General features: G+C 35.7%; 1 protein-coding gene across 10 annotated transcripts in view; it reads right to left on the minus strand.

Annotated features, from left to right (window-relative positions):
* The window catches only part of COBLL1 (cordon-bleu WH2 repeat protein like 1), a 179,009-nt gene that overhangs the window by 76,862 nt on the left and 79,581 nt on the right, over positions 1-22,566 (minus strand). Inside the window, exon 1 of one of the 10 annotated variants that reach the window (XM_019628158.1) lies at positions 1,537-1,588. The exons of the other annotated variants lie outside the window; for them this stretch is intronic. The gene's annotated coding sequence lies outside the window, so the exon portion shown is untranslated. Of the gene's footprint in view, positions 1-1,536; positions 1,589-22,566 lie in introns of those variants that run through there. 10 annotated transcript variants of the gene reach the window in all.

Here is a 22,566-nt window from a genome sequence, read left to right on the forward strand (position 1 = left end):
CAGCGGCAGCTCAGCTCAGGCCGGGAATCGAACCGCAGTTGCTCAGAGCTTGCACTCTTGAGCTCTTAACCAACTGAGCCACTCAGCCAGCCCTACATAGTATTCTTAGAGATTCACTCAGAAAAGTACTAAGCAAAAATCCAGCTTCAATAGTAAAGATAAAACATAAGAATGGAATTATAAATCTTACAACAATGGGCCTTTTAATTGTTACATTTTAATGACCAAAAGGAAATTTAACAGCCACCTTCTCTCAGTTTAGAGGACTACCAAACCAGAGATGGCTTGTGGTAAGTGTTGCTGAGGCAGTCCTTCAAAATAATTGACAATGTTTTGATGGCTCCTAACCTATGCATTTCAACAGTAAAGTGTAGGTCAATTCCTCAAAACAATGTCTTAGTGTCTCTCTTTGGGTTTAATGAAACCAGAGAAGATTGTATTAAACAAAAATTTGTTCCAATGGTGGGCATAACATTGTGCTATGTGCTTGAGGGCATGCAATTAGGAACAACAAAAGGTCTCTTTTCTTGGTGATCCTAATATCAAATCAGAGTGACTATATCACAGGGGCTTTAAAAGATAAGCAATCATGAAAGGCAACAAGGAGAGACACAAGGCATCATGACTCCTAACAGATTTCTCTTGTCAAGGTCACCAATCACCTATGTGTGTATCCAAATCTAACAGACAAATATCTATCTAATCTCGGTCACGTTTCAGTAAGTTCCAACAAAGGCGTATTTCATAGCTGCCAACTCCTGCTTGGGATTTTCTTCCCTTGGCTTCTTTGTGTGACAACACAGTTTCTTTTTTCTTCACTGCCACTCCTCAGTCTCTAATACTATCCTCTCCTTGCCTCAGTTCTAAATGTTCGAGCACCTCAGGGGCTCCTTTTCTCTTCTCTTTCTACAGTTTTTTTTTCACCCCTATGTGATTACATCAAACTCCATGGCATTAAAGGCCATCTACAAGTCGATGACTCCCAAAGTCACATCTCGAGCCCTGACCTATTTATTGAACTCTGACTTATACGCTCCCTAATCTCATGGTCATCTCCATTTTGATGTCCCATAAGTATCTCATAACCAAAACTCTTGCTTCTCCTCTTCAACCCCAATCCCTATTCTTATCCAAACCTCCCCTAGTAACCTTCCCCATCTCTGCAAATGACACCACACTAACCACCCCCTTGACTCAGGCAAAAATCGAAGGTCTATTTTGATTCCTCTTTGCTTCTATCTCCTAGTTCCAATCCATTACCAAGTCCTGTGGGATCTTAACTCTAAAACATACCCTGAATCGTTGTGACTTTTACCAGCTCCTCTGCTACCACCCTGGCAATAAAGACACCCTCTGGAGCTTGGACCGCTCCCATAGCCTCCTCACTGGTCTCTCCTCTTTCTCATCATCTCCCTTAAAATCTATTCTTCTCTGTAATTTGTCAGAGTGATCTTTTAAATATGTTAATCAGATCACATCACACCTTGGGTCCTTCACTGGCTGCCCAGTAGTACATCGAGAATAAAACGCAGATACCTTTCCTTGGCTTATATGGCTCCAGATGAGCGAGTTTGGTGGTTCTCAGTGTGATTTCAGGCAGCAGCACCTTGGAACCTGTTAGAAATGCACATTCTCAGGCCCTAACCCAGACCTACATCATTAAAAACACTGGGGGTGGGGCCCTGCGAGCCACATTGCCAACCCTTGCATTGATTCCCACCCATGCTAAGGTTTACGGAACCACTGAGCGAGGCTCTGCTGACCTCTCAGCCTCCCCGCCCATGACTATTTCAACTCCCTGTATAATTCACAGTGGCATTCTTCCCTTCTTCAAACAGACCGAGTCCCCCACATCTGAGGGACTTGCGTGTCGGTGCCCTCTGCTCAAAACGCGTGTAACTTAGATCTTCTGCCCGCTCCTTGAGCTCATTCAGATTTCAGATCAAATACGTCTTCTTCATAGAGATATTCTCTAACCATTTAAAAGACGTGCCGCTCATCTCAACACACCCTTCTCATAACCCTGTTTTTTCTTCATCACATTTATCATTATCCAACACCACCCTGCTCGCTTATTTATTATTTGGTCTGAGCCTCTAGAATGAAAACTCCATGAGTCTTGGGACCTATCCTATCTGGTTTCCTGCTAGCACCTAGAATTTTAACTGGCACAAGACAGGGTGCTACATGAGTGCTGGTTTAATTGAGAGAGGAGGAGGGGGAGGGCTCTATCAGTTCCATGAATTCATGGGGCAGTAAGAGCTTGTTGGTAGGTTGCTGCGTGTCAAACTGTTTTGTAACACAAACGATTTTGTGACCAGTCAGAGGTATAATAAATCTGAAGAGACCCACATAGATAAAAACATTCAATCCTTAGGAAGATTCTAAATCCTCTCCCTATATGGGGGGGCGTGGGGAGAAGAGGATGAGGGATTAAACTGGGACAGACTGAATTCTGGAGTAGAAAGCAACTTTCATTTTGCCCAGATGTTCAGTAACATTCCTGAGGCTACATGACTGATCTGTGGGTCAGAACTGGGATGTCCTGGCCGTAGCTTCCCCTGACCAATGAGGACCATGATTACTATAAGGAAGAATAACTTAATTTGAGTTGTCTTTTCACTTTTAACAATGGAACTCATCTTTCAGGTACATTTGGCCTAATTTACTAAATGAAGAGGCAGTGGGTATTCTTCACATCAAATTAAGCATTTATTAAATATAAGGCCTTCAAGTCCCTTTGGGGACACATGCACAAAAAGAGCTCTTATACTATTTTGCTATCATATTACCAACAACAGCAGCTAACCTTTGAGTGCTGTGTGTTGAAAATTGTTCTGTGTATTTGGCATGTGCTAACAACCTCATCCTCACAGCCCTATATGAGGGAGGTGCTACTGTCCCTTGTTCCATGAGGACACTGGTGTGCAGAGGTCAGGAATTTGGCTCTAAATGATGGAGTGGAGATTTAAATCCAAAGTGATGGTTCTAGAGCCTCTTAACTATGACACCATGTCAGTCCCTTTAGGAAAAGAAACAGTCATACAAAGTAAACAGACAACAATAAAAATGAATGAGCAAAAACCAAGTGGTAGAAGAGAAAAAATATGAGCAGTTACTGAACATCAACTTCCAAGCACTGTGTGGGCACTTTTGTTCTACATTTCAGTTCATGGAGCAGTTGTCATTACCATTTAACTGGGCTTACAAAGGTTAGGAAATTTGCCCCAGAGCACACAGAACAGAATGCCAAACTCTCCAGATAACCATAACTCGAGCCATCTATAGAACCCCTGATAGTATTTAAACAGGAATGCAGGTGCCAGGTGTGCAAATGCCCCATGCACACCAACACAGGCTGCTGCTTCCCCAGGTGGAGCTGTGGAAACAATGCATTTTTGATTAAAAAGCATGGCCACTTGTATTACCTTAATCACTTCATTTCTCTGGTCCTCCATTCCCTAATTTACAAAATACAGGTATTGGATTAGATGATCCCAGGTCCTTCCACCTCTAATATAACAAAGATTTTGCATAATAATTTTGTTTAGAGACTGCAAGTGGGGACCTCAGATAAGATATGTATTTTAGGACCGGGGGCAGGGCAAGGGGGTTGAGCTAATTTACAAACAACATTTGGTTGCAAGAATGACATGGAAAGGACTTCCAGTCCCAGGGAGCTCTTCCTATGCCGAGAACACTTGTGGTCAGGAAAGGGTCTCCTCTGAGGTTCACAGGGAATGGTTCCATTTCCAAGTGCCTTTCTCTCTTTTGGCATACACACTAGGAAAAAATGATGAATAGAGTGACAACTCAAAAGAAAATTTTAAAAAGCTTCTGGTTTCTTTCTCACACACTCAATTTGTTTGCATTTGAACACCTGGAATAGAAGATCTGTATCACAAATCATGTATTCAGTTTTTCTGTCCCGATTACATCCCCCCTCAAATCTGACCAATAATCCAAAGCCACCTTAATTATACCCTATGTTTCTATCATCTTTGATTTCTTTCCTTCTCCCCAGAACACATACACAAAATGCACAGACTTATCTATGTTTCCACCTCCCTGCTCCTTCCAAGAACTGTCTTATTTCACTCCTTCCTTTTGCAGCCAAACTCCTACGTCCAATATGGTAGCCATGAAGTTATTGAGCATTTGAAACATGAGTAGTGTGCTGAGGTACTATATTTTTAGCTTGTTTAATGTTATTTTATATTTTTAACTGATACTTGATTCATGTATTGGAAAACATTTATGTATATTTAGAATATACCTTCCATAAAAGCCATAGGCATGCATCTACAGGAGCTGAGCAGGGCTGTTGAGGACAGGACACCGTGGGCATGAACTCATTCATAGGGTCACCAGGAGTCAGACTCGACTCAATGCCATGTCACACACACATACTTGAAACAAACAAACACACATTCTTGAAACAACTTGGGTATGTGGCTCTAATTTCAACTGGATTTTATGGCATCTAAATATAAATCAAGTATTTTTAATAAAATATAGCATCTGAACTGAGATGTGCTATAAGTATAAAATACACACTGTATTTTGTAGACTTAGTACCAAACAAAATATTAAATATTAGCAATTTTTATATATTGGTTACATATTAAATTATAATAATTTTTATACACTGGCTTAAATGACATATATTACTGAGGTATGCAGCCTCTAAGATGGTCCTCAGTGGCTCTGCCTTTTCGTGTAATCACATCCCTTTGAGTATGGGCTAGACTGAGTGACTTACTAGAGTTAGTGAATAGAATGCAGCAAAGATAATGGGATGTCACTTCTGAGATAAAGTTACAAAACTATGACACCAGTTTTGAGCACTCTCTCTCATTTGCTGTAAGGGAAGCCAGCTGCCATTTTATAAGCTGCCCTATGTCTCCCGCCAACAGCCAGCGAGAACGTGAGGCACACCTATAGCCACAAAGTCAGCTCGAAGCAGATCCCACCCCAGCTGAGACTTGAGCCCCAGCGGACATCTTGATCACAGCCTCCCCTCCTTGACCAGCAAGCTAGAGGAGTAAGAGTCTACATAAACCCTATGCCTCAGTTCCAGCTACAGGTGACTTCAATACTCACTGTGCTATAAAGCACCCTCTGCTCACGCCATTACCTGCACACGGAGAATACCCTCTTTGGAATCTACCAATGAATAGCCTCTCTTTGGACACCTCCTGTTTCAAGAACTTTCGTTTTATACATGGAAGTCCTTCTACTTTAAAATTTTTCAGTATCTCATTTGTATTTATAGTGGGACACTTGTATAGATCCTTTGGTTGAAATAAATAGCTATGATGACCTATCACACTCAATACATTGTGTAGATGAAGCGGGACAAATCCAAAGACAAGATACAGGCCTTGCCCTGCAGCACTTACAGCATGGTAAAAAGAATAAAGAAGTGCCAAGTAGCAAACGCAAAGCTGAAAATAAAGTACTCCAGGCACCCTTGTGCCTTACAGCATAGTGTTCAATGTATATCACTTTATCTGCCAGAAAGTTTGTTGGATATAATTTTTTTGAATTTCTGATTAATACATCACCTTTTCTAAGAGTACACTCATTTTTTTCTTAAAGAATGAAGCTATTTAACTGTAGTTTTCATTACGTTTATTCATTTTTTGTTATATTATATCCCTCCCAAATCTTCCCTTTTTACTATTTTTAGGAGTTTAGCAATTATGTAGGGTGAGGTCCAGGGACACAACAGAATCTCGTTGAAACACTGGATCCTCCAGGATGAGTTTGTACGAGTAGATGGTTTCTCTTGTAATTTAGTGGCCATATTCCCAGAAAGACATAAGATGCCCTCTTCTCCTATTTTAACCAGATATTCATTCTAATAGAGGAAATAACTACAAATACAATAGATCACATTTATGAAAGTTTACAGGTTAATAGTTTACACCTGAGCATTTCCAAGCTAGACTCTTACACACACACACACACACACACACACACACACACACACACGCAGTGGTTTAGAAAATAAATGCATAATTTGGCTTTCACCTTTTTCTTGTGGATGGGTGTAGGGGGGCAGGTATCAGGGAAAACAAAAATATCTAGCTCATAGATACATACAGTATTATCTTCCAGTGACAACATTAAGACATTCCAGAAAGGCATAAGGTGATAGAAAAAAGCTATACATGTGCAATTAAAAAGGGGAAAAAATCTACATATTAATCACCAAGAGTTACTGACAGAGTTCAAGATTTGAAATGAGTCAAGAGATCTTGGTTTTGGCTTGGATCTGCATTTAGTTATAAGGTCTTTTAATCTCTCTGGAAAGATTTCTTCAATTGCAGAATTGGATAACATATACTGCCTCATAGGGCTCCTGAGAAAGTAAACTGGGTAATGTATATTCACCGTCTAGCCCCAGTGGCTCTCAAACTTGGTTACACAGTGAACTCCTCTGAGGAGTTTTAGGAAATGCTGAGGCCTATATACCACTCCCAGAAATCTGATTTAATTGGCTTGTGGGGATTTTTAAAAAATCTCCCCAAGTGATTCCTAAAGGAGAGACAAGTTTGAAAATCACTGGTCTATCATACTGCCTGACACGTAGTAGGTATTCAGTTAGAGTTAATGATATATCTTCATAGGAACTTTGTAAACTCAGAAACACTACTTGGCAGTTGCTACCTAGGTCAATCAAGTTCATGTAAATTCAGGAAGGTCTCAGAACCACCAAATACAACAAATTTTAACAGTAGTCCAAATGTTCAGCAATAATTTTTCCAAATCCAAATCCCCATTGTATTTTCGTTTCCTTTTATCAAAGAAGGAAATTCTTATGAAAGAAAGGAAAACATAAATTTCCCTGATATTTTTCACTGTGGTACATTTTATATACAGAACAATATATAAATATAAATAAATATATTTTACATATATATATATATATATATATATATACATTCATACACTCTAGGAACTACTACACAGACTAAGATATAGAGTAGGAAAATGTGTCTGTGAATTTGAAATTAAATATTAACTTTTTCACATCTGTCCCATAAATGTCACTGCAACTTCATTTTGTCTCTGGGTTTTCCTAAATATCTTATATGGGATATTTATTTTATGCATAGTTAAGAAAATCAAACATCAACAAGAGGAAAGATAAAGAAACCTTCCAGTAGAAATGGGCATATCAAAGGAGGAGATAAAAAAAATTTAATCAAAACAAATGACAAAGTTGAAAAAACAGGCTGGAATGCAATATAAACAATGAGTCACAAGATAGTCAATAACATTTACTGGGCACCTACTGTGTGCTCAGTGCTACAGAAAGAAACTGAGCAGATTAAGGACATACCTACCATATGAGGTCCACAGATACCAGTAACTTAAAAATGAGATGAATCCAACCAATTTCAAAGATATCCTAAATGCACCCTACAAAAATATCTAAATTAGCTGAATGCTTATCTAGTTATCAATAACTCCAAGTATTTTACATAGGCAATCGCCTAAAAGTACTATTCTTTTTTGGAATACTTTCTATGAATTCATACATTTATAGAAATTAACAAAAAAATTCTCTCAAAAACAAATTGAAACTCCAAAACCATGCCCCAGGACCCACTCGCTGCTGCATTCACTCTATGTACAGATTTCTCCCCAGCAAGTAATAAATGTCAGTGGCGTTTGGGCACAGAATCAGCTACCAAAAGCTGCGTTTTCACTTCGTGTTTGTTCCCTTGCAGGCAATGGATATGGGAGGGTCAGAGCAGTTTATGAAATTAGTCCAAAAAGGTAATAAAAATTTGACTGACACTACAATTTACAAATTCAAAAATGATCAACAAAAACATGGGGACAGAGAACTATGAAAAACTTCTTTGGGTTCTTTCTCCTTTGTCACATAAAAGTTAAGTACGTATAAACCTTATGGTAAGTTATAGTTCTGCTTTTTCAAGAGGTTAAATAATTATAAATATTCAAATAAAAAGTTACTGATTAGATTTAAGATAAAAATTATCCATGGATTGTTTTATATTATGGTCTCTGAAACAATAAAATATTTTTTTAAAAAAATTTCACCCCTAAAGGGAAGTTTAAAGAAGTTCTTAGCTGCATCCAAAATGTCCTTCAGGAGGTAAATGAACAAATAAACTACGGAATATCCAGACAATGGAGTATGTTTCAGTGCTAAAAAGAAATGAGCGATCAAACCATGAAAAAACGTGGAGAAAACTCAAATGCATGTTACTAAATTCATGAAGCCAGTCTGAAAATGCTACATATTATAAAGGTCATGACGCATTTTTGCAACGAAAAACAGAAAAAATGCATCATGACTTTTCTGACAACCCAGTATTATACAATATTATTCCAACTATATTCTGGAAAAGGCAAAACCTTGGAGACAATAAAAAATCAGTGGTTGCCAAGAGTTGAGGTGGTGGGGAGAGGTATGAATAGGTGGAACACAGAGGGTTTTTAGAGCAGTGAAAATACTCAATATGGTACTACAATATAATGATTAATACACGTCCTTACATATTTGTTCAAACCCGTCAAGCGTGATTCCTACTGTAAACTATGAACTTTGGGTGATTATGACGTGTCAGCGTAGGTTCATCAGTTGTGACAAATGCACCACTCCAGAGGGGGATTTGATACTGGTGGGGGCTATGCATGTGAGAGGGGAAGGGTGCATATGGAAAATCTGTGCCTTCTGCTTAATTTTGCTGTGAATCTAAAACTGCTCCAAAAAATTTGTCTTTAAAAAAATGTTTTTAGTTGAATCTTTTTTCCAATTTTCTAAAGCATACTAGGTTAGAAACTAGAAATCATTAAATGTGGATATTATAATTATCCAAATATATGCACATATTCATATTAAATAGTGGGTATGTATATGTCACCCAAGCAAACACACTGGTTGATTAATCAAAAAAGGAAGCAAAAGTTGCTTTCAAGTCACGATCTCAATAATCTACTCTCAAATGTGTACTTTGGTAAATATTAAACAGCATTTAATCATTAGTCTCTGTTAAAGTTTTAAATCTGTGTTGGAGAGTGGTGTATGTTGGAGTAAATCATATTCAAGCATAACATTCACTGCATACTGATAAAGAAAAGCCCTTGAAATTAATTTTTCAAACTAACTTTCCTAGCTACAGATTTTGTCAAATATTGGGCTAGAAGAACTCCTTAGAAATAGTGTCTCCAAGGTTAGAAATACTGAAGCCTAAAGTTGATCTAAATATAAAACATAAACTTATAAAATGTTTAGATCAAAACAGGAGAAAATCTTTGGGGCAAGGCAGAGGCAAAAGATTCTACACAAGACACCAAAGACACAATCCATAAAATATATTTTAAAATACTGAAAAACTGGACTTCATCAAAAATTTAAAATTTTGCTCTGTGGAAGACCCTGTTAAGAAAATGAAAAGACATCCCACAGACTGGGGAAAAAATATTTGCAAGTCACGTATCCAACAAAGACTTATATCCAGAATATACAGAGCCCTCTAAACAGTAAGAAAATACAGCGTCCAATTATAAAATGGGCAAAAGGCTTGAAACTTTACCAAACAGGATGTAAGACTGGCAAACAGGTACATGAAAAGGTGTTCAACATCATTATCCATTAGGGGAAAGTAAACTAGAGCAATGTAAGATGCCACTACACACCTCAATCAAAGACTCCTGATGATATCAATTTCTATGAGAATGTGGAGAAACTGGATCTACCAGATGTGGCTTTATGTATAATGAGAATGCAAAATGGTACAGCAAGTTGGGGGAAACAGTTTGGCAGTGTCATATAAAGCTAAACATTTACATGCCGTATGACTCAGCAGTCTACTCCTGGGTATTGACATGAGAGAAATAAAAACTTATGTTCACATCAAACCTGCACATGAATATACTCTTCATAACAACCCCAAACTAGAAACCACCCAAATGTGCTTCAATGGGAGGAAGAGTAAACAAACTGTGGTGCACCCACACCCTGGAATATTACTCAGCCATAAAAAGCAATGAAGTGTTGATCTACTTCACATCTTGGATGATCTTAGGGGAATTAGGTTGTGTGAAGAAAAAAGCCTATCTCAAAGGGTTACATGCTGTATGGTTCTATTTGTATAAGAGCCCCACAGTAACAAATTTATAGTCATAGAAAACAGACCACTGGCTGCAGTGCTAGAGGTAGGGTGTGACTATTCAGGGGTAACACAAAGGGCGTTCCTTTGTGGTGATGCAATAGTTTTGTATTATGATTATGGTGCTGTCACCCAAACCTGTACATGTAGTAAACGTTCATAGAACTGCAAATCTACATAAATAAATAATAACAATAATAAAGAATGCATGTAAAACCTGACCAAATCCAAAAATGTATGTACATGACTTTATAATATTGTACCAGTGTCACTTCACAGTTTTAACAATGTCCTATGGTTATGTGAGATGGTATTTTGGGGGAAAGCTTGGGGCAAGGGCACAGGGAAACTGTATTATTTTTGCAACCTCTTCCAAATCAAACTATTTAAAAATAAAAAGAAAATTACAGTAAAAACATATCTAAGATAGTGATTCTCAAAATTTGATGGGCATTAAAATCACTGATGGGACTTGTTTCTAATACAGATTTGCCTGGGAGGGCTCCACGCTGTACCTATTTAAATAGAATCAGCATATGGGGTCCAGGTGATATATACTGGTGGTGATCCAGCACATTATGGTTTGAGAACCACTGGAATAAAATGAAGGCAAAGGTATTAGAAGGAAAAATGATGATCCCCATTAGTATGTATTGTTCTATTTAATGGCTAGTTACTAAAGTCCTACCTACACAAAACCTCATTTACAAATTATATAACTGAGCTAAGAGGTTCTCATTTATAGACACAGTGAAAGGCATGCAAATAAATTCTTATCTATTTAAAAAATGCAAATACCTTTATTCATAATATATCAGTACACAGTCAAAATGCTGACATAGGAAAAACACGTATGTTATTAAAACAAAGGCTTGTAGGGAAAACATCCTCAGTGAGAAACAAGGGTCATAGTTTCAAATGTCTATTAAAGGTCATCACCTGTGCTTCTATGTCAAAGAATTATTGTTGACAAATCTCTCTCTCTCTCTCTCTCTCTCTCTCTCTCTCTCTCTCTCTCTCTCACACACACACACACACACACACACACACACACACACACACACACACACACCATCAAGGCATTTGACTTAAAGCTTCTTTTGTTAGAAAAAAGTAATTAAAAGATCAACCTAGATATTATTCCATATACAACATAGTAAGAGTTAAAACCCAAGAAGTCTGCCGAGACTTCCCTCAATTATTCCCATGTAAGAGACCGCTCACAGAAATAGCTAAGAGTGGCCCATTTTAACCCCCAGGCCTATGGTTTTCACATTTACATTGGGTGTCTCTATGCCAAGCACCTACTAGGTCTTTTTCACCTTTGCTCAGAGCCGAATGAAACTGTTTCCCACTGTCTCCCATCCATCTTACTATTAGAAGAAATGTAGCAATATAACAGAAAATAGTTCAAGTCTTAGAACATCATTTCTGAAAGGCTGCTAATGTCTGTCTTAAACAGTTGCTATAAGCTCTTAAATGCTAGTTCACTTTCTCTCAGATCTGTGGAAAAAATTAATATTTTTGGATGAAAAATTACAGTCATTTTCTGATTACGCTCAAATAGTTCAGCTGTTCACTATAGCTTCCAGGCAAGCCTTGATCATAGGCTTAATCCTTCCCTGTAGGGCTTTCTAACCTGACTATGCGCCCTGTCTGCAGGGGACAATGCTAACCACCAAGCCGGCAAAAAAATGAGCATCACTGGGCAAAATAAAAATGAGCATGTGTGTTAGAACAAGGGCAAGTCAACAAGTGTGAACAATGACAACTCAAAAAGTACTTTCAATGTAAGTTTGGCCAGTGCTGCCATATACTATACCATGGATGAAACACAATCCAATATGCAGCATCCTGAGCAAAGCAGGAGGGGAAGTGGGAAACTAGGGAAGAGTGTTACGTTATAAGACAATAGACTTTTGTTGCAGTATCAATCCAATACACACTGAGTCTCTGCTATCTCAATTAATATGCTAAATGCCCAGTCTATTACATAAGAACAGACCAGCTAGCTTGGTAAAAGTATGTGGTCATTTTAAACTGTCTACATTTACGAAGATGGCATAAAGCAGGGGTCAGCTATCATGGCCTGCAGGCTACATTCAGCCCATCACTCATTCTTAAAAGAAAGGTTTACTGGAATACTGGTTCACTCCTTTGTTTACAGATTATCTATGGATGCTTTCATCAGCAACAGCGGAGTTTGAGCAGTTGTGACAGAGACTGTAGGGCCCACAAAGTCGAAAATATTTATTATCTGACCCTTTACAGGAAAAGCTTGCTGATCGCTGGCATAAAGGGTCAGGGCTCTGATAACAAAGTAATTACACAATTTTAAAATTCTTGATAACTGGGCCAGCGAGTGGTGCGTTGGTTAAGAACTGGCTTGGGACACCAGAGGGCCCTGGTTAGGATCCCACATATGAGGGCCAGTGACACTGCCCTCTACAGCTAAGATGCTGAACAACAGCTCAACCTGTAGCTGGGCTGTCATGAGTTGCCGGCAACAGTGTAGGCAGCAGCCCCTGTGACAGTGGGTTGCCATGGGCTACCGTGTGTAGCCAGCAGCCAGCATGAGCATCCAGCAGCTGCCGTGAGTGGCCGTCCAGAAGCCAGCGACTGATCTGCCTCACCCAGGAAGAGCGCAATGATGGTGCCAACTTGGGCCAGTGAAGCAACATCCTCCATAACTAGACTGAAGAACAAAAGGACAGCAATTTGTCTGTTCCCCTTCCCCCAATTCCCCAGTGCTATACCCATTCCCCAATTCCCCAATAAAAACCTTTAAAAATAAATAAATAAATAAAAAATAAAAATCCTTGATAATATAAAGAGATACACTACTGACCTATCAGATTTGAAAAAAAAAAGAAGAATCAAAGTTTGACAACATATTTTATTGGTGAGAAAGGGGGAAATAAGCATTCTCATCCATTGCTGGTAGGAGGGTAAAAAAGAGGAATTTTCCCGATGGAGAAAAATTTGCCAATATCTAACAAAATCAAATACATCATTACCCTGTGACCCAGTAATACTACTAGGAAGCTATCCCAAAGACACAGCAGCTAAAACTTTTAGAGTTACAGGTAACGTTATTCCTCGCAACATTATTTTTAACAGCAGAAGACAAGAAATAAAGCAAATATCAATGAATTAGGGACTATGTCAAATTATAGTACATCTACTGCATAAATGGATTACAGGCATGAAAAATGAGAAATGAGATTTCTGTGCACTATGTAATATAGTTTTGTCTTTAAACCATGTAAATGTTTTTTTAAAAAGGTTTTCTGTTTTGTACATCCCTAGTGGGATAAGACAAATAGAAATTCAAAGAACTCTGTATTTCGATCTGAAAACAATATCCAGTGGTCTTACCATTAGCAGTAATAGTAACAATTATTCTGAAACTATTATGGGTTCATTGTAGGATAAAGCAAATAAATATATGTATACCATTAGAAACCAAGATTTTTTTTACATGAAAAGAGATATATGTATAAGATCAATGAAGTTAAATAAAAACCCTGTAATCTTAAATTTAATTGACAATATTAGTATAACACGATTTGCTTTCAAAAATATACATTATCCAGTTGTCCGCTGAAAAGTAATCATCGATTAGCAATGAGCATGTGTTTAATGGTCTGTAAATACATTTTCCATCAAAGGAGCCAGGGTTCTTTGGAAAAATGGCTAACTCCAGTAGTCGGCCAGGAAGCATAAAAGATCTTTCTAGCAAACAGGATGTTCTAGGATCAGAGAAGCTACCACAGACTAATGAAGTCAGGTCAAAAGGACTCAGGAGGCAGTTGAAAGGGGTTCTCACCGGCCTAACATGAAAGAATGTGAACATTAAAAGAATAACTATGTTGAAATACATAAAATTTGTAAAACATTCATGAGGTCTTAATGATAATAATAAACTAAACCGCCACCATTGACGGTTGCTATGGCACCACTGAGTACTCTGAAAATTTAGGGACAGGATCAAGCAGTTGTGCTGGCTGAAATACAGTTCATACAGAAATAAAATATTTAATGAGCATAATGTTTAAGAATTCCCTAATAAACTACAGCAGGAATAAAAGAATTTGATAATTATTGATTTCAACTCTTATTCAAAAATGGTTTTAAGCAACTATTCATTAATGGTCTCTAAACTAAGAGGTAAAAAGCTGTTGGAGAATGTAATTTTAGAAGGATCAGATGGACATCACCTGAACTTACTTTTCAAATTTAGCATCACTCAATTTTGGGCAGGTATTCTGTGCTTCCTGATGTGCTGTGACAAAAAGTACACAATACTACTTATGAAGGATTTCTGCCTAAAACATTTAATCTGATTCTAATCAAGGAACTATGGGTGATTTCAATGGGGGATTGAAAAACAATATAAATACCATCACAAGAAAGTAATCAGCAAAATTCAGAATGTAGATAGTCTACAAGACTAATAACCTAGTTTCTCCAACAAACTGACAATGTGGGGGAAAAAGGGGGTGGGGAAAAGGGGACAAGAACTAATATAGAATGAGCAGTGTAAGTGGCATAATCACCAAAGTAATGCGTGAAACTCAATCTACTTTGTGCATTGACTCTCAGAAATTTAAACAAAAACTGGATATTAGATGATATCTAGAAGGAACTATTAACTTTGTTAGATATAATACCACAGAAGGTACATTTCAAAACCAAAGTCCTTATCAGTTATAGATATATGACAAAACATTTATGAGTAAAATGGCTATAAGTAGGTTTTTCTTAAAAAGAAAAAAGGGAAAGAAAGTGAAGGGAGGGAAGCAGATATGTAAAGCAAGACTGGCAAAAGGCAAGTAGTGTGTTTTGAAGCTGGGTGATGAGTAATAAATACTGAGCAATACTGAGATTACTAATGTAAAACAAAAAATGTTATGTTCTATGCTACATATAAACAAAACAATAACTGAAACAAAAGAAATTACTAAGGCTAATCAAAATATATATTTAGAATAAATATATTTAAGATCAAATCTATATCGATCTCTTAAATGAAGGCCACTTCTACCTTCTCATATGTAAATGAGGGGTTGTGCTGAAAAATTTGTGACGTTTCTTCCACTCTAAATTAGTAAAACTTCAAATAAGAGATCAGCATTTTTCTTTTTAATATCTTTGTCCTTAACCTTAACCCATCTCCAGCCCTGGACAATCATTAATTTACTTGCTATCTCTATAGAGGTGCCTATTTGGACATTTCATATAAAGGGAGTCATACAATATGTGTCCTTTTGTGTCTGGCTTCACTAACTGATTATAATGCTTTTGAGTTTCGTCCATGTTGCAGCACGTATCTGTACTTTGTTACTTTTTATTACCCAATAGTATTCCACTGCATGACTATATCACCTTTTATTTATCCATTCACCAGTTGATGGACACTGGCATTGTTTCCACTTTTTGGCTTCTTGAGTAATACTGCTATGAGTATTCACATGAAAGTCTCTGCACCCACCCATTTTTGGCATGTCATTCTTATTAAGACTTCACAACAAAACTAATACAGCGTGTTCCTAGTATTCAGAGTAATTTTCCCCACTTCCGCCCAGACACATGGAAATAGTTTAAAGCCATAATTCCCCAAACTTGTTTTGAAGTCACTGGCATTTAAAATTACACCATACTCATGAAAGACCAATAGATATTCAAGAATTATAAGTCACACAAACTACACAAAAAACAGCCTCAGACACAAATTATCCAAGAAACATATGATTATGATTAAAAAAGCTTCAGAACCATTAAGACTGCTTTACCATTAAAGCCATTCTTTCAAATACAGACCAATGGATTAGTATGTGTGTGTATATATATATATATATATATATATATATATATATATATATAATATAGAAGAAATATAATCAAACATATTTAAGACAAGATACAGAATAGCACTTATTGAATAAACAACATATATAACAAAGAAAGAGGTAGTTTGTGAAATGAAAACACAACATAGCTGCATTTAACTTATGTACTATTTTCACTATCTAAATGCAGACAAGAAGGGATTCCACCAAAAGTGATACTTATACAACAATGGAAAGTTCAAAATTGTACTTTTAAACTCCCATAAAACAGCATCAACATTTTTTAGTATTTTTCTTAGAGAGTTAAATAAATTCATTTGGGATAGAGTTCTTAAATAGACTATAAATAGAATGGTCATTAATATCTTACAGAAAACAGTTTGAGAAAAATGATTTAAGAAAATTATCAAAAACGGAAGGCAACTTTACAAAAACCCTCTGATATTTCTGATCAGAAGGTTATTTAAAAAGTCATTTAAAGTAAGAAATCAAAAGTTCATGTAAACCTTAAACATTTTAACTTAAAATATACAAATGTAAATTCAATTATTCATCATTGATGTTAAGCAAAAGCTTTATATCTGCAAATGTACCAACTGATTGGTTTACTTCCAATTTTTTTAAGTGAGCCAAAGATTTCAAGACACCTGCAAGCAATTTGATTTTTATAATTTTATTTCATTCTTTAAGTTATCTCATTCACACAGAGTTCAACAGTACTTCGTTTTGGAGGGGGGGGGGGAGGTGGGTAGCTCACCAAATATTCTCTCTGATGAAGTATTTAACTTTGCTTTTATAGAACCAATTCTCTTACTGCATTCAAATCATATGTTTATAATATTTAGTTAAATTATTATAATAAGTAATTTAAAAACAGGCCTTAACAGGTTAGGAAATAGTCACAACAAATATTTGATGAACTATAACAAAACGCAGGAGCAGGCAATCTAAAAAATGACTTTGGAGCTTTGTTGTGCCAAGGACAGCAAGCCCTTGTGCATGCTTTACAAAGAACCTGGAAATACTACTTGACCCAGTGAGTTAACTGACAGAAGTTTGAGAGCTTCTACAGTATTACTCGACATCAGATTGCTGGAGAACTTTGATCCATACATTGACAAATCTTTTAAGAAATCGTGGCCCCACCCTTGATTTTTTTTGTTTCATCTAAATACTTGAAGGCCAAGCAAAAAACACACCAGCTACCTCTTAATTCTGTAAGAAAGGTAGCAAAAAAAATGAGAATACTATGGATCAGATCACACATGTAGAAATGATATTAATAATTCTTTCAGTACAATCATCATCTAAGCAGTATTAAGATATAAGTACATATGTATAGCTCTTCAGAAATCATCATTTGTATCTTTCTGTAGAAATAACCCCTTTTACCTGGGGAAGAAATGATCTGGAGCTGTCCCATTTGTATTAATTAAATGCTTTCATGACTATTTTCAATCCCATAGTATAGAAAATAATCTAATAAAAAGTTAAAGAAATCTGCTAAAAAATCTTACTTGTGCCATCAGAACTGAAGTCACAATGAAACTGAAAACCAAATAACATGTATTGACAAAGAATATTGACAAAGAGATAAAAGATCTCTGTGAAGGAGAGAGCATTCCCGTTTCCTTATTTATTTATAGAGATTTCTGATTTATTGCAAGCACATGATGACATAGTAAGCAAAGAAATCTCTGTTTACACACAATATACTTTTCATACAGTGACAATAATGTTCAAACGGTTTATTGTAAATGTTCACAATTCGGACTAGTGATTAGTTCTTAGTTCTAATCAGTGAATGGAAGCTCGCTGAGTCCAGGCACTTTAACTCTCTGATTTAGTACTACATCCTGAATGATCTAGAATACTTTTTGGCATAAAGAAGATACTTAACAAAACATTGTTGAATAAGTGAATTTTTTTTTTTCTCTCAGACACACATACACATGTCAGGTGCTCAGATGTTTTCACAATTAAAAAAAAATCCCAAAACCTAGCTTCTTAAAAGCATTCTGGAATAGGGCATTGGATGTAGTTGATGTGAAATGAGTTTCTTTTTAGCATTTGACCCTGATTCTCAGAAAACAAGAACTTGCACAAGTAATACATTATTTTCAGTCGTACGAAAACCTGGTTGTCATTAAGCAATGTATACAAATAGCCAACCTACCATTAGCATTCCTAACATCTATATCTCTTTAAAAGTTTTCTGTTCCTCCTCAATCTTTCAGTCATTTATCTTTTACTAATATCTTCGCACATTGTTAGTTTGACAACTCTCCCAAAGAAATTATCATATATATAGTCTCTCTCAATCATCAGCAAATAAGAATTTACATATTTTATATTCCTGTTTGTGAAAAATGTCAAATTATAGATTATTTAAAATGAGTTCACTTAATGGAGTAATTGTACAGAGTTAAAGGTAATGATAAAGAACTCTGAATCAGGAGGTGAAGAAACATGCGTTTTCCCACACACACTCCCACACAACAAACATTTATTACCATCTACACTGGCTTTGGGTAGAAGGATAAATACAACAGTTCCTGCACTCAAAAAATTAACAGTATATTATTATGAAATTTTACTCAACTACACATAAAAAGCCCCAAATGTTACCTTGTTCTCCCTTTCTGTTCAGTTTGACCAGTCAATGAGCACTGGTGAAGCACCCATAACAACATCAACAGTGCCATTTACTAAAAGCTACAATGGACATGAAGTTATGCATACCTTACAGTTAATTCTTACAGCAACGAGTTGCTGTTATCTGTATTTCATAGCATAAGGAATGAACTCTTGAGAGGATAATTAACTTGTCCTCAATCCCTGTTAGTAAACTGCAGATCTAAGGTTTTTAGATCCAGGGTAGTTCATTTCCAAGCTCACATCTCCTTTCCCCATGCCATGCTATTACTGAATTTCCAGCACTGAAGAAGCAACAATCCCAGAGGTTAAAATTCTATTTGGAGTGACAAATGAAAAACAAAACAAAACAAACAAATACCCACAAAACACTGTGTGAACTATCCAATAAATACAATGTTATTTTCTCTTAATCAACACCTAAAAAAAGCACTTGACTCACCAGAATAAAGCCATGAGACATGTGTATGCTAAAGGCTAAATTCATCAGAATTATGCTCTTATGAACTATAAAACTATAGTCTTTTCAAACAAAGAAAATCACCCATGTTCTAAACAGTAAATTATGTGTCATCTGCCTGGTTTAAGGAAGCTAAAATATTATTCCTGGCCCTCCCAACTACCATTTATTTCAGTTCCACAGAAAGGTAACTAATTACTGCAGAAATACCGTAAAATGCCTTGCAATTCTTCCCAAGAAACAACAGAAGGAAATGACCAAGAAATGTACAGTAGTCTCATTTATGCAAACTGAGGAAATAGGTGGGCCTAGAAACAAAGGCCTTTGTAACACGCCAACTACCGGTGGGCAACACAGCCCAACATCTTAGCAAAGATTTTGTTCAAAAATAGCTCTTTGAACAGCAAAGCCATTAGAACAACTTTTTCAGCATAAGAATTCTGGTGGAATAATAGGTGTGGTCCCGTTATTATGAATGCCAAGGAAAAGGAACTAAAATAATAACTGACACATTTACTTTTTTACCCTAAAATAAAAACCAATCAGATATATTTATTGCAATGATCTCACAAAAAGATCATTATATTCTACTTTTTGCCCCAACAATTTCATAAACACCATTCATATGTGGTTTTTTTTTCCACTGATTTCTTAATCTCCTTCTACTACTTTTCTTAAGGAAAACCAAAAGAAAAAACAAATACTATACAGATAAAGAATGTCATTTATATTGTATCTCAAAAGCAAAACTAATGCTTAATTCTAACCATTTCTCTTTAATGGACTATTGCTTATTTTCATGAATTTGATGAAATATAATACACTTGCACTTTAAGAAATGGCAGCTAACTCTGACCAACCTAACCCTTTTCCAAATCATTATGAAAATTAAAAAGTCATCTCTATGTATTCCATAAGAACAATTCTCAAAAACATAAAAAAAACAAAATGTAACCAGTCATCGATTTAATACTATATCCAATTTTTTGTTGTTGTTTAAACAAGTTTTAATTGTTTATTCTAAAGTTTCTCTTTTGAAAAAAAAAATGAACTTAGGTACATTTTTCAAAAAGTGAAAACTTTTAACAAGCTACCCCAACAGTCACTGATTAGAATCATCAGTGGGCTATCATTATAAGAGTTCTATGACATAATCGACAATAGGCTAGTTTAAAAAAAAGAATGAGTTTCTAGTTATAAATCTCTCTATATATATGGTTTATGAACAAACCACCTCATTTGTCTTTGTGTGAATAAGTATCTGTTTTCCTTTCATAAGGTTAGAGTGACAGAAAAGTTTCGAAACACTCCATTTAAAGTCATAGCTATATAATTCCGAAATTATGTAGAAAACATCCAAATTTAATTATAAAGATTAATGCATAATCATTTCAAATGTGACAATGGAATATAATTATACTCAATGTTGAATGTAAAATGAGTTTGTCTGAAATAATTCTATTACACACCTTAGTTTTTTCCTTATTCCATCTGGTTCAGTAATTTGCTTTCTAAAGAACATATGCTTAGTGGGAGTAAACAAGACATGCAGAGTTACATTCTCCTCCTTCTTATTAATGACATTATTAAATCTGCCTATTTATAGTCTCAACTCTCTGACCTCATGGCCTACATGGACAAATGGATTTATTTAGTTTTTAATCCACAGTGTGTGCTTAGCAGAAATTAACCTGAGACAGATATAAACTTGGTATATCTTTTTGATCATTAAAATAAAATATGGTGAAACTGCATTTTCTGTTATAATTTATGTGAACGTTAAATGTCATAAGATTTCTTTGTGAGAAATTTGAAAAATAGCTCATGTATTTACTTCTGTGGGAAAACTATATTTGAATTATGCAAGTCAGATTTCTGTAAGATATTAAAAACAATGCCCTTCTTTAAAAATGTAACCTCTCTGATTCTATTTAAATAATTATTTTCCAGGCTTTAGATATATTTTATAATAAGTTGATATATGAGGTCTGACAATCAAGTTCACAAACTCATCGTAGAAAAAGTGCTACATACCTCATTGCTAAATATCACTATGGTCACCTTTGAAGTACTCCCCTTGGGAAGCTATGCACTGATTCCAGCACCTAGTTCACCCTTCAAAGCAATTTTGGAACTCTTTTTCGAATGGCCATCAGAGCTGTCATTGTATTACCCTTGATGTCCTGAATGTCATCAAAATGTCTTCCTTTCAATATTTCCTTTATCTTCGGGTAAAGAAAGAAGTCATTGGGGGCCAGATCAGGTGAGTAAGGAGGGTGTTCCAATACAGTTATTTGTTTACTGGCTAAAAACTCCCTTACAGACAGTGCCATGTGAACTGGTGCATTGTCGTGATGCAAGAAACATGAATTGTTGGCAAAAAGTTCAGGTTGTTTTCGTCTAACTTTTTCATGCAGCCTTTTCAACATTTCCAAATAATAAACTTGGTTAATTATACAGTTGGTACAAGTTCATAATGAATAATCCCTCTGAAATTAAAAAAGGTTAGCAATATTGTTGCAACAAGTTCACGAACTTAATTGTCAGTCCTCATATATTCCATATATATTCCATAATTTTATATATATGAACACTGATTTGAATACTAATACAATACAAATAGGAATTATATATATAATACCTATATCTATAATATGTATTAACAATATATATTAATTATATATGTGTATAAATATATCCCACATCTTTGTTATTCATTCATTCGTCATTTGTTGTTGAATACTTAGGTTGTTTCCATATCTTGGCTGTTAATAATGCTGTAATGATCATGGTAATGTAGATATTTCTTTGATATCCTCTTTTCATTTCCTTTGGATATATACCCAGAACTGGGACTGCTGGATCATACAGTAGTTCTATTTTTAATTTTTCTAGGAATCTCCATATTATTTTCCATAGTAGCTATATTAATTTACCTTCCCACCAGCAATGTATGACAGTAATTCTTATAATATATCTGTCTAATATTTAAAGAAGTCTACTTAGAAGTGATAAGATTATAAAAATCTTACAGAATAGAAGAGAAGAAACAATTGTTTAGGAAAGAGAAGAAATTGTTTCTTACCTAGGAAAGATTCTAAGTGTTCAAACTATATTGGGTTGTCAGAAAAGTCATGATGTATTTATTCTATGTTTTTCACTGCAAAAATACATCATGACTTATCTGACAACCTAATAATATAGTAATACCTTGGTTTGCGAGCATAATTCGTTCTGGAAACAAACTAGTTGTATTGCAAGACATTGTTCATTTACCAAGTTAAAATGTATTAGAAATGTTTGCTTGTCTTGCAGAACACTTGCAAACCATGTTACTAACAATCCAAGGTTTTACTGTATATACTCGTATATGGAACACACACACACACACACACACACAAACTATTCAACCATAAGAGGGAAATGCTACCATTTGTGACAATAT

Source organism: Hipposideros armiger, unplaced genomic scaffold (genome assembly GCF_001890085.2).
Source record: "Hipposideros armiger isolate ML-2016 unplaced genomic scaffold, ASM189008v1 scaffold_751, whole genome shotgun sequence".
Taxonomy (NCBI): domain Eukaryota; kingdom Metazoa; phylum Chordata; class Mammalia; order Chiroptera; family Hipposideridae; genus Hipposideros; species Hipposideros armiger.